This window comes from Martes martes, assembly GCF_963455335.1.
Source record: "Martes martes genome assembly, chromosome: 14".
Taxonomy (NCBI): Eukaryota; Metazoa; Chordata; class Mammalia; order Carnivora; family Mustelidae; genus Martes; species Martes martes.
This window is the reverse complement of record NC_137902.1, coordinates 53,792,244-53,806,152: the sequence shown is the minus strand read 5'-3', so window position 1 is coordinate 53,806,152 and position 13,909 is coordinate 53,792,244. Positions and strand designations below refer to the sequence as shown.

At 38.8% G+C, this 13,909-nt stretch overlaps 1 protein-coding gene across 3 annotated transcripts in view; it reads right to left on the bottom strand.

Annotated features, from left to right (window-relative positions):
• Window positions 1-13,909, bottom strand: part of MICU1 (mitochondrial calcium uptake 1) — a 253,080-nt gene that overhangs the window by 50,474 nt on the left and 188,697 nt on the right. The window lies entirely within an intron of this gene.

The following is a 13,909-nucleotide window of genomic DNA, read 5'->3' as shown; positions in this document are numbered from 1 at the left end:
CAGAATTTTAATTTTTTGCCCACTCTAGTGTGTTGAAAAGTGGTAGGTATAAAGTCTTTAGTGCTCTTAATTCATATTACCAAATTAATTTCCAGGAAGATATTTCAATTTACAGTCCCAGTAGTATATGTGAATACCTATTTCTTGGTATACTTGACAATATCAAGCATGATAATAAAAAGTATTATTACTAGGGAAAAAATAGTAAAGATTTCATTTATCTGAGAGAGAGAAAAAGAGAGAGAGACAGCATGAGTCGGGGGGGGGGGAGGGAGAGAGGAAGAAGCAGACTCCCTGCTGAGCCAGGAGCCCAACGGAGGACTCCCTCCCAGGATCTTGAGATCATGACCTGAGCTGAAGGCAGTTACTTAACTTACTGAACCCCCCAGGCATCCCAAATGGTAACTTATCTGAATGAATATTTCTTTGATTACTAGTGAGGCTGATGAGAATTTTTCTAACACATGGACTGGCCATTTCTAGTTCTTCCTTTGAATTTTTTGTGTATGTTCTTTGCCTATTTTTTTTTTAGTAGAAATGCTCATATTTGTCTCATTAATTTATAAGATTAAAATAGTTGCTTTAAAAAATAAAATACTTGCTTTATTAATATAATTTGTTTTATGCATAGAAGTTTTATTTTTTGAAATGTATTAAATCTTTATTGCAGTGAAATGCATGGATCTTTTTCTTTATGAATTATTTTGCTGGTTTATATCTAGCAACTCTTTCCTTGTGAGATAAGAAGCTAAGTATTGACTTATGTTTTCTTCATTTAAAAAAAGAAAACAGGGGTGCCTGGATGGCACAGTCTGTTGAGCGTGTGACTCTTGGTTTCAGCTCAGGTCATGACTGCAGGTGATGAGGTCAGCATGATGCGATTGAGCCCCACGTTGGGTTCTGTGCTCAGTGTGGAGTCTGCTTGAGATTCTTTCTCCCTCTGCCCTTCCCCCTTGTACTTTCTCTAAAATAAATAAATCCTTAAAAAAATAGCAAAATATTAAAACATATCTCTCAATACCAACCAAAGGGATTAAATCCTCAGAACAAAAAAGATTATCAGCTTAAGTTTGTTTTAAAAAATCCTCCAGCCTGCTGACTTTGAAACTAGTCTGAATGGGAATTTAGACTAACATGGGGTGGTTTAAGCCTAATAATCTCAAGTAAATGCAGTCCAGTTAACTCCCTTTGTTTTGTTTAAAGGTATATAACCGAATATTGAACAAGGGAGAAAGCAGGGAAAAAATCATAGTTCAGCACCAGAGAAAAAGAAGGCATAAAAGGGCTAATACACTTACTTGAAAAAATTTCTTAGGTTGTTAAAGAATAATCCATACTCTATCATCCACAATACAAACATTTATATAGTACTTACTGTGTGCCAGATCCTGTTCTAAGTGCTTTCCATACATTAACTCACATGGAATTCTTAATTACACAAAATTTGTGTGGCTGTTTTTCCCTAAGATAAGACTTTGACCAATATGAACAAGAGATTCTGGCAAAATTAACTGCTATTTAATATTCCAATCAATCTATGAAGTTAATGGTTCCACATGGAATTGGTATATAGGATTAGTCTCAAGTTATTTTTCCTTTAAGATAACTCTTTCAGCAAGCAGATCTTATCATAACCAATTTCTGCTTTCAAATAACCATTTTACTCTAAATCACAGCAACAGAGAAAGAAGTCTGTCTGTGTTAATGTGTTCCTTTGAGAGTTGAGGCTCAGCATTTATTCAGAGTTCAAGGACATTCTTCTTTTCATAGGAGATCACAAGAGTTTTGGAGACAATCTGACTGTTGGAAAAAAATATAAAAGCTCCAATTTTAAAAGATAAGAACCAAGGACTAATTGTAGTAGGAAAGCAAAGTGCTGTTTCCTTTCACCGCATGTCACTGTTTTCCTCTGACTTCATCCTTTCTTAGATAGCTCTCTGGGATCCACTGTCAAGGTGAAAAATACATTTTTCCATACTGTTTTTGTCCTAGCATTGCTGACAGCATGTCAGCATTCATAAGACAGCTGGAGATTTAGCTTGTTCTTTACTTGACACTTAATGACCACTCTACAAGCCTTGATGTGCCGACTTTACCTAAAGGTGTGGCAAACTGTGGAAGACAGCAGCCAGTGTGAAAAGCTGTTAAAAAATAATGATGACAGTTAAGATAAACAATTTACTTTGGCCTTGGTGTATTCACAGTTGATCATTTCCTCATCACAGTGAGTGACTGAATAAAGAAAAATGAGTCTCCGTAAAATACCAGCAAACCAAACCTAGCAACATACAAAAAGGATTATATACTATGACCAAGTGGAATTTATCCCATAAATAAGAAGGTAGTTTAACACCTGAAAATCAATTACTGTAATATATCATATCAATAGAATAAAGACACAGGGAGCCTGGGTGGCTCAATTGGTTGGGCGACTGCCATCATCCTGGAGTCCTGGGATCAAGTTCCGCATCGGGGTCCCTGCTTGGTAGGGAGTCTGCTTCTCCCTCTGACCCTCCCACCCCCCCATGCTCTCTCTCTCTCTCTCTCATATAAATAAGATCTTAAAAAAAAAAGAATAAAGATACAAAAATTTCATGAAGAAATTGCAAGAAAAAAGGAAAATAAAAAACGAAATCAAATACTTTCTAATAGCAATCTTGGGGAGAGAGGCACCAGTTTCTTCATGTTAACATTTTCATAGGAGAATATGGGTAATTTCTCCCATTATTATAATGGGAGAAAACTCTCTAAGTCAGTAGGCAGTAATCACTGGCAAATGATCAGAATATCAAAACTTGTATAACAGAGGCAAGGAGGATATTAATCTTTAGTGGGCCCCAGCATGATGTAAATTAGCCATCAACTCACTAAAATACGTAACATGTCCCCCAAGCTGGGACGATCATGTGCCTAATGCTTTTTCACAGCAATAAAACATAAACACAAAAGTCTTTCTATAGCTAGGGGAATCCAATCAATTTCAGACCTTCTATATTCCAAAGGAAACTTTATCAGCTGTGAAAGGACTTGGGCTCCCTCCTGGCTCCAGAAAAAGAGTTGTTTTATGTTCAGCATTTGGGTTTTTCTTTATGTTATTTTCCCTTCCTGGGAAGTTGTTCCCCTTCTTATCTAGCAACACAAACCCTGTCCTTCACTGAACTCAATGTCTCTTCACAGCCCTGCTGATTATTCCAAAATATACTCAACTTTCCTGAGTCTTCAGAGCTCCTACAGTAGGTAAGGTCTAGATCTCATAGAAGAGTATGTTTTGTATTATACTATCCTTTATTTTTTAACAAGCCTCTATCTCTCTCATAACATTATACACTTTTTGAAGGAGCGTATGCCTTGTATATTTTACTGTGTCATTGCCACACAGCATGTGCTCAATGAAAATTTACTGTGTCATACCCAGATCTGTGAGCACACAGCATGTGCTCATTTATAAGATCACTTACCAGTTTCCTATTTATTATCTAGTAGGAGCATAAGACATGCTTTCCAGCCTACGCTCTTGAATACCTAAGGAGAGACTGTGCCACTTCTTTAGAATTGGTAATTATTCTATTTAGGGTAATTTAGGGGAAAAAAAGTCCTAAAGTTGCCCTTAGAGTTTGAAGTATATGATTAGATGTGGGCTCTACTATGAAGCTCCATTTGCTTCTTTACCTGAGTGCAGTTATATATACAGCTGACCCTCGGACAATATGGGTTTGAACAGCACATGTCCATTTAATACACAGAATTTTTTGATAAATACAGTACAAGACTGTAAATGTATTTTCTCTTCCTTATGATTTTCTTTTTCTTTATCTAGGTAGGTTCCACATCCAATAGTGGCTTGCACTCATGACCCTGAGATCTAGAATCACATGCTCTACCAACTGAGCTAGCCTCTTCCTTATGCTTTTTTTCAATAACAATTTCTTTTCTCTAGCTTACTTTGCTGAAAGTTCAGTCATAATATGTATAACATACAAAATATGTGTTAATGGACTGTTTTTGTTACCGGTAAGGTTTCTAGTCAACAGTAGGCTGTTAGTCGTTAAGTTTTTGGGGAATCAAAAGTTGTATTGCAGATTTCTGACTGTGTGAGGAGAGGGGTGCCTCCCCTCACTGTATAAAATTTCTCAATAGTACTAGTTCACATCTAACAAACTAAAAGAAACAATAAAAATAGGTAAATTAAGCACACAGGAGGATGCAGACAAAACAGCGGATGTCAGACTCCACAGGCCAAAACAATTTGTACTCAGTTTGAAATTATGCTGGGATGATAAATGAGGTGAGAATGGCAGGTACATTTATTCGTTCCAGAGAAAACCACAAAAACCCATCAGTGAGTTTTCCCTTCTTCTGTCATTTATATTAGAAAATTACCATATCATCAGCTTGCATAAGATTCAAGCCAGGGTAGATGTTGAAAAATCATTATAGCCACAGTTTAGTCCATTAAGAAAATAAGAATATTTTTACTAAAACACACAGATCCACCAATCAGAATTAGATTAGATTGTAGTACCTACAGTCGGCTGAAGACATGAAGGAATCCTTCCGTTTAGTCTTTATTCACTAAACTTCTAGTTTGATAGCCTCTGAGAAATACTTTACGCAGCACTATATACTCCCTGTTTTGTTTTTTTTTTTTTTAAAGACTTATTTTACAGAGAGCGAAAGAGACAGAGAGAATGTGCACATGGAAGAGGGGAAGGGCAGAGGAAGACACAGAGAATCCCAAGCGGTCTCCACACCAAGCACAAAGCCCCACGTAGGGCTCAATCTCATGACCCTGAGATCATAACCAGAGCCGAAACCAAGAGCTGGATGCTCAACCATTTGCACCATCCAGGCATCCCACTCCCTGTTCTGGAAGGATTAGGATATTTCTCCTGTATCCACACCAGAGATCTTAATTATATGGGGAATATAAATGAAGCCAGTATGTTTCAGTGGCAAGAATTCAGGTTGTGGGGCGCCTGGGTGGCTCAGTTGGTTACGCGTCTGTCTTCGGCTCAGGTCATAATCTCAGGGTCCTGGGATCAAGCCCCAGGTCTGGTTCCCTGCTCAGCAAGGAGCCTGCTTCTCCCTCTGCCCCTTAACCTGCTTGTGTTCTCTCTCAAATAAATAAAAATCTTAAAAAAAAAAAAAAAGAATTCAGGTTGTGCAGACTGACTTGAGTCTGGTGTTTCTTGGTCACCGCCCGAGCAATTTATGTAACCTTTCAAGCTTTGGTTCCCTTATTTGTAAGATTGGTGTAATAAGTACTTTCCTCTTGGGATTATTGTGGGAGTTAAGTCAGATAATGCTTGAGAAATAATCACCCTAACTTATCTTTCCGAAGATGCATTTACTTATATTTTTTACATTTAATACCTCTAAACTCAGTATACTTTTACAATTGATGTTGGCTAGGCAGCAGCTGTGACATTGTCACTGGCTGTATGAGTACGTTACAGTGTGTAGAACACTGTACATGGGTCAGAACACTGACCCATGGCTCAGAAGAAAATCCCAGGTAGCAGTGCAGTGTTCCTTTAAGAAATGCTGCATTACTAATGCTCTTGAGAGCTCAAAGGACAGTACTGTGTGGAAAAACACAGATTTTCAGTCAAAGAGAAATTTAGAAGTGTTGGACCTGAATATGATGAAGTTTCAGACCAATTTATTTTGTTCATAATTCCCTTTAATGTGTGTACAAGAGTGATACATAATATATCTTAAGTTATGGGAGCATTTTAATGGATATTAACCAATATTTTTGGTGTAAAGAGACATTTTTATCATGGTTTACTTGACAGCTTTTTTTTTTCTTTCTTAGTGGCACATAAAATCATGCTCTCTCTTCCCACTGTTGTTTTTTCTTTTTTTCCACTGTTTATGTTTTAGATTCCATGAAATATGGTAGTACCACACCCACCTAGCACATACTAAGAGCAGAATAAATGTCAGCTATTTGTAATAGTATTATTAGCAACAATAAATGTCAGCTACAAATAATAACTGGGGGTCACACTTGCTTCTGTTAACTTCAGTTCTACTTAAAGAGAAACAAACCTCGTTCTCTAGAAAGACAATACAGAAAAGAAATGGAAAAAGGAAAGAAAAACAGTTCAGTAATTCTCTTAACTCTCCTTTCTGCTCTCACCTTCACATTTTGCATATTTATGAGGAGGAAAAGCAGCAGGAGTGGAACTAAGTTTAGGGCATGGAAAGTTAAATGATAAACTCTCTTTTCCCATTGAAACTGGACTTAGACAAAAATTTATGGAAATAGGAGCTGTAAGAATACATTATAAGTCCTGTAGTTACTACATATGGGATATAAACAAATGGACTTAGGGATAATAATGTACAAAATGTTTCCTATTCATTCTCTTATTTGAGTCTCATAATTACCCTTGAGATAGGTATATTAGCTATAGTCTCCATTTATGTAAAAGGAACTTGAGATGTGAAGACTACAACACAGCCTGGTAGATTTTAAAATTACTCTACATGGAGGGGCACCTGGATGGCTCAGTTGGTTAAGCATCCAACTCTTGATTTCAGCTAAGGTCATGATCTCAGTGTCATGAGATCAAGTCCCACATCGAGCTGTACCCTGGGCATGGAGTCTGCTTGGGATTCTCTCTCTCTCCCCCACAAAATAAAATAAAATAAAATAAAATAAAATAAAATAAAAAATAATAAAATTAAATAACTCTACAAGGATGTGTATTACTGGCATGATTACAGTCATGACAAAATTGCATAATATTGTTTCTAGAAAAAAATGATTTTACAAAGCCATGACTAGAGATTGATATTAAGGTCACATAAGTGTACATATTCCTAATAAATAGAAAAAAAAACAGGTAATTTAAAGTTACAACACTGCTAGATTATATTCAAGAGGAGATAGCATCATAAATAGTTATTAGTTGATGTTTTCTGTAATGACAACATCCAGAGACACAAGATATGAAAAAAATCAGATGACTATGTTATTAAGTGACGTTAAGAAAAAGTACACGGTGCTTTGGAAACATCTAATATAAAAATATGGTCCAATTTGGGTTTGGAAGACGGGGAAGCAGGAAAGACTTCCTTGATTGAGTGAGGAGTATCTGAGCTCTGAGGTAACTAGCAGAAGGGAAAGGAGGAGGAGAGTGCCCAGGCAAATCAACAGTAGTAACAAAGGCCCTGAGGTGGAAGACTGATTGGTATGAGATGAATTTGGAGGAGGCAGCTGCAGAGCTCAAATAATACCGAGACTCTAGGCATGGGTTTAAGTCTTTATTCTAAAAAGGATAAGGACAGCAAGAGTGGCTATTGTAAGACTAGTAAGGAGGCAAATGAAGTATTCCAGGCAGAAGATGAGTGCAGTTTGGGCTAGAATGGTGGCAGAGATGGACAGAAGTGGTTGGACGAGATGATGGTATTGACAGTGACTGCAGGAGTGGGTGTGATGAAGAGATATGGGCTTAAGTAGGTTCTTTCCTGATGAAGAGATCTGGGCCTAATTATGTTCTTTCTTGCTTTGCACACATTTTTCTAAGTGTGTGATTCTAGCTACGTGCAAAGCCTATGGTTGCTTGACTTTCTTGCTGCTTAACCCTAAGCCTTTACTGAAAGAAAGTAAGATGACTCCTCATTTCTGTCCAGCAGGTCTTGCTCTTGCTGGTCCTGGCAGAATGTTTACATTTGAAATTATACTCTCTTAAATATTTAAATTACTTTCAGTATCTTTCCTTCTTGGGGTCCTATTAGATTTGAAACACCCAATACATCACTGTGAATGGCCAATGCAAGGTAATAGGGCCGAGGCAACTATTAAAGAAGCTGCTCTTATCATCTCCTGTAGCTCCCCCAGATGGCAGAGATCCCCCACTTTCAAGGGTATTTAACTTGAGGAGCTACTTGAGATACTAATATTAGTTGGTCATTCTCAATTCCATCCCTTTACTACAATTCAAATACTTACTTCCTCACCTCCAGCTGTCATGTAGCTGGGCGGCAACAATAAGCCCCAAATCACCTAGGGAGGATACATGCTGTCTGTGGCTTTGCAGTACCAGTAAAGACTACAATCATAAACCAGAGGCCAAGGCTACTCCACTGCTTTTAGTATAGAGGCAGAGAGGAAGTTAACCGGTATCTTCGATCACAGCCAACTCACGGAATACACTAAAATTATGCCACCATGGTAACATCAGGGGGAAAACTGCACATTGTTCTATCATGTATTTACCAGCAAATACTGGCAGAGAGAGGCAGGCATTTCAAATATTTGAAGCTATCTAGGAACTAGGGTTGGACATATACTAATTATAGCTTAGCAGTATTCACTTATCAAGATGATGTAGCTTTTACTCGGCTCTAAGGATCTGCCCTGTTGAGCCCTCTGGCAGATGGATGTGGTGACTACTGAAACATCAATGTGGGAAGGTGAGTCATTTTGGATGACCTCTATAAAGCAGGTTTAGAAGGGACTGGAAACCTATGCTCCATTTTGCTGGTTTGAAATTAATTATGTTTCACTAAGAGAATAGGCTCCCGGGTACAGTTGACAAAGTAGATCTAAAATCTGATTAGCTTTGGTGAGTTAATGATTGCACATCCAAATAAATGGACTTAGTATACTCACTGGATCAACCAACCCCACAATTTATTATTATTCTTGGGCAGAAATCGAATGTAAAACCACAATAACATCACACCTAAGGTTATACATACTCACAAGTGAGGAAAACCAAAGAGATTGCTCCCCCAGCTACCATAACCCTGTCAGAGCATAAAGATATATATATTTAAAGTGAACTATAAAACTTAATTCGAATCCACAGAGAAAAAAAAAATCCCTCATAGGCTTTCTGAAGTCAGACTGAGATAAAATCAGTAAACCAACCAGTATAATTTCTCGAGCATTACAAGAATCCCAGTCATTATTTTAGATCCAAATTTTAAAACGAGTCTCAGATTCAACCTGATACACATTTACTTAACACGAAATGCCAGAAGTTCCTTAAAAACTCTAGCTCAATTTGAGGTGATAGGGGAATTCCTGATGGACAGCAGACTTTGTTCCCATTTCTTTAATTAGTATCACAGATGGGTAAGATGAGAGATTATACTATGTGAATAACTGGAAATTATGTAAAAGCGTAGCTAGAGAGTAACTACTTCCTGCTTTAAAAGTTCAGGGATGCCTGGCTGGCTCAGTCAGTTAAGTGTCTGACTCTTGATTTCAGCTCAGGTCATGATCTCAGGGTCGTGAGATCGAGCCCTGGATTAGGCTCAGTGTGGAGCCTGCCTAAGATTCTCTCTCTCCCTCTCTCTCTGCCCTCTGTCACCCACTCTCTCTAGATAAATGAATGACTGAATGAATGAATAAAAAAAAATTCAAAATTCATCACACTTAAGAAATGAATATTTTCAGGCACCCAGAAGGCTAACACTAAATGATACATTATCTAAGTATTTTTATATGTATCATATTCTTTTTTCTTTTTAAAGATTTATTTATTTATTTATTTGACACAGAGAGAGAGAGATCACAGTAGACAGAGGCAGGCAGAGAGAGAGAGGGAAGCAGGCTCCCTGCCGAGCAGAGAGCCCGATGCGGGACTCGATCCCAGGACCCTGAGATCATGACCTGAGCTGAAGGCAGCGGCTTAACCCACTGAGCCACCCAGGCGCCCCTATATGTATCATATTCTATGTACCAGAGAGTAAAATTCCTTACATCTTGAGTGAAAAAGTAATTTGTTAGGCTTTTAACACACCACCATTATGTCAGTGGGAATTTCCCAAGTTGATTATAAAATATCATGGAAAAAATTTATTCTCATAATAGATACTGAATTAGAGAGTGATCTTTAAAGACATTTTCCTTAAATTGAGGGAATAAATTTATAAGCATAGAAACTAAACACATCCTAATGCTTTGGCCATAAAGTGAGATTTATTTAAAGTATTCAATACTTCTGCCACTAATGGGAGCAATAAACCATGGTTTATAGCATAAAAGGGACTAAGCCCCACTCCGTGGGGAAAAAAAAATTGAATCCTGAAGTTTTAGGGGAGCCCTCCTCATCAATTCAAAAGCTACATAGAAGATGCATTCCTCTGGGGATGGAGGGGCATGGGAAGGAATACAGCAAGCATTTGCATGGCCTGGATTGCAAGAACATGTGACTGGGTGTCTGGTGAAGCAGAGACAAACTACTAACATACAGTGCTTGGATACTCCTACGAAGCAAGGGAAAGGAATGAGGCTGCCACTCTGTTCACTAGATTCAAAGTTAATGAAACATGGGGAAGACTAGGGTGACCCTGAGCAGTGCCAAGTGGTGCAGACAGACAGGAAGGCATCTGAAAATAAAATCACCACAGAGCTGAAAGATAAACTGGTGGGTCAGTCTCTACAATGAGCCAACTGCTAGAAAAGGGTGCAACGACACTGTGTCCATGAGACAGCATGACTGTTGACAGCATGTCACTGGAACTGTTTTTGTTACAGCCCTTCAAAGGCCAGTCTTATCTTCTGGGGAAGGTGGTGAGTTTATACGTGTGGTAGTCTGTACAAAGACGTCCCCCTGTGTTCCCAGGTCTTCATAATCATGCTCCTGTGTAGTCTCCACCCATAATGGTCCAGGATGGGCCTTTGTGGCGAAAACAATGCAGCAAAAGGGATGTCACTCCTGAGAGTAGGTAAGAAAAGACATCTTGGTTCCATTTTCTCTCTCCTGGATCATATGCTGTGCAAGGCGCCAGCTGCCATGTCATGAGAGCCTTGTGACAACATCCACAGAGTGAGGAACTGAAGCCTTTTGCCCACAGCCATGTGAGTGAGCTTGGCAGAGGATCCTCTAGCCTAGTCAGGCTTTTAGAGCACTGTAGCTCGGGCTGACGGCGTGACTGCCCCTCAGGAGAGACGGCCAGAACCACCCAGCTAAGCTGCTCTCGGATTCCTGTCCCTTAGAAACCATGTGATAGAATATTTGTTTTAAGCTGCTAGGTTTGGGGATAATTTCTTAGGTAATAATAGCTAACTAATAGAGCTGTAATGCTCCAGTTTTGGAGAGAAGGGGTTAGAAACTATCTTCTTACTTTGCAAAACCACTAGAGCTTGAGCAGGTGTTTACACTAGCAGTGGCAGTGACACCAGAGCTGGAGTTGCAGAATCAGACAGGTTACCTCAGACAAGAACAACCATTAAGTTAGCCCTATGAACAGTAATTCATCCCAAATGTCATTTTGTTATACAGAGAGAGGGAAGAGGGAGAGAGTTGGGGAAGGGAGGGAGAGAAGTAGAGAGAGAGGGAGAGACAGAGAGAGAGAGAAAGAGAAACAATTACCACAACAAAAAAAGCTACCAGATGGGGAAGGTAATTCCACTACAGCAAAGGCTTCCAGAACTTCTCAGTTTTCACTTTGCCAACTTTAACAGTACAGAAAATACATGAGAACTACTGCTCTGTTTTTAAAGATTTTATTTGAGAGAGAGCATGCGTGCACAAAAGAGGAGAGGGTCAGAGGGAGAGAGAGAAGCAGACTCCCCACTGAGAAGGGAGCCCAACATGGGACTCGATCCCAGGACCCTGAGATCATGACCTGAGCCAAAGGCAGACGCTTCACCGACTGAGCCACCCAGGTGCCCCCATGAGAACTATTTCTACACTAAAAGGAAAATATAGTATATTAATACTCTTTTTTAAAATATATTAATACTCTTAACAATGATGACAGAGATACATAATTCTGTATAGGATGTTCAATAAAGAGAAAATGACCAATCCTGTATTCAAGGGAGCTACTTCAGTTTCTGCCTTAATTTCTGGCATCATGCTCCATAAATGTATCTACACAGAAATATAAAAAATATTATTAAACATCTCACTGAGCAATATTTCCAGCACAATGAATTCAACACACCTCACTTATTTTTCTAGTTGGATACAATGTAAATCACTGATTTGGGATTACAAATCTAATCAACCCAATGACTATGAAGTTGGCAATTTCCTGGAATCTTTTCAAACTTTAACGGCAATGAAGCTGCAGAAAATATCAAGATGGGCTACTGGCCAGAGGTGTCAGGAAGCACAGGTCACCGGTCTTCCCTTAGTTCCTGTGCTGATAATGGAAGAAGTGCAGGAGACACCAACAGTCTGTGGGAAGGTGCTCTGTGGAGCAGCTGGACACCAAACAGCTCAGCAAGAAGCAGGCGGCCATGAAGGAATGAGGAAATGAACCAACCACCGTAGAGCACATGGCGGGTGTCAGGCATTGCCCTGGCTGCTTCCTTATCTCAGGAAGACTTCCTGACAACTTTGTGAGGTAGATATTACTATGACTGTACATATGAAAAAATTAAGGCTCCCAAGGTCATAGTGTAAAACTTAAAATCCAAATGACATCACTGTATACTGATTATTCTATGGACAAATATTTACTGTGCACCTACTGTGTGCATACCTCTATTGTACTTTTCTTCCAGGGCTGTAATAACTGTCTAACTTCTAGTCTGATTGTAACTCCTTCTATTCAGGAACTAACTGCTTTTGTACCTAACCTAATGTCTGGCACATACTTAAGGACTCGCTAATTTTGTGAGTAGTAAAAACAAAAAACCCAAGCCAAAAAACCCCAAGTGTTACATTTTTTGGCTTTATTTTTCTGCTAGGTAGACAGGATATGAGATTTCAAGGAAAGACTGGTGAAGAAAAGGGGCATCCTAAAAAAGATGTTTGGCATTACTTTATTTGGAGGCTTTTTTTAATGCTAAAAAAATGACTGACGTAGCTTGTACTTCATTAGTCCGAGAAGCTTTAATAAAAACCATTCATGCTAATGTGGTAGATTTGATATAAAACAAATGAGGAGAATGTGGGTGGGGAGGGAGAAAAGGCATTCTATTATAATAGGAAAAAGGAGAAATGAAGGAGACTTGAAAAAAAAACTTTTCTATGCTGTTAACTGAATTTGGAGGATAATAACCTGATGTAATATATATGACCCTCTAAAGTGGCATTTGCTTGGAGTCTGAATTCAACAGGCTATAATGCATTATTTATTCACAAATTACTGCAAAACTGGCTCTGGTTCCTAAGACATTGTCTAGACTCCTCTAAGGCTGAATGGCAGGCTAGAGGCTAAAGTTATTTTTAAAAAATCTCCTTTTCCTCTAAAAGAGAAAAAGATCTATTAGAGTTATTTGAGAAATTAGTTTAAAGAAGGGTGAAGAAAAAGGACAAAAAAAGCTTCTTTTTTTTTTTTTCTACTCATGACTACAACTGTCATTCTTTAAAGCCCTAATTCTTTATATTTAAATGTTCATGAATCCCAAAGACTGCAATTCTGAAAGGCCTTTGTGGCTGAAGATGGTTCGAAGAGGAAGAAAAATGAAAAGGCCTGCTCAGACAACCTGCCCATCATTTAGTCCAGATTTCTTCATTCTAAGTCTGGGTTGGAGGCCAAATTTGATCTGCCCTAGGGCCCAGCTTACTGTTGGAGAAATCTGGAGAAAGCCTCTTTTCTTATCCTGCCCCCTGCTTTCTGTTTCTTGATGATTTCCAGAGATCCAGACTTGAGGGCACAGGGTCCCTTTCCCAAAATAAGAACACCCGGGAGACACATTAATTTCAGCCTGGTTTGGGAAGGACCTGATAAGAAAGGTCATTTTCTCTCTCACCCTCTTCTGGCTCCAGTCCCAGTGTGACTCAGGGCTCCCCTGCCTTTTCTCATCTATCTTACAACCAGAACAAAGGATGAATAAAAATTAACCAACCTATTCTTCGTATAGAATGAATTTTGGCTAGAGATGACTCAAATAGTGCGCTCTTCACAGACTGATCTACATGTCCCCTTTTATACTTCCACTGCACCATAAAAATACGTCTGGTACTGTACTTATAACACTGTGCAA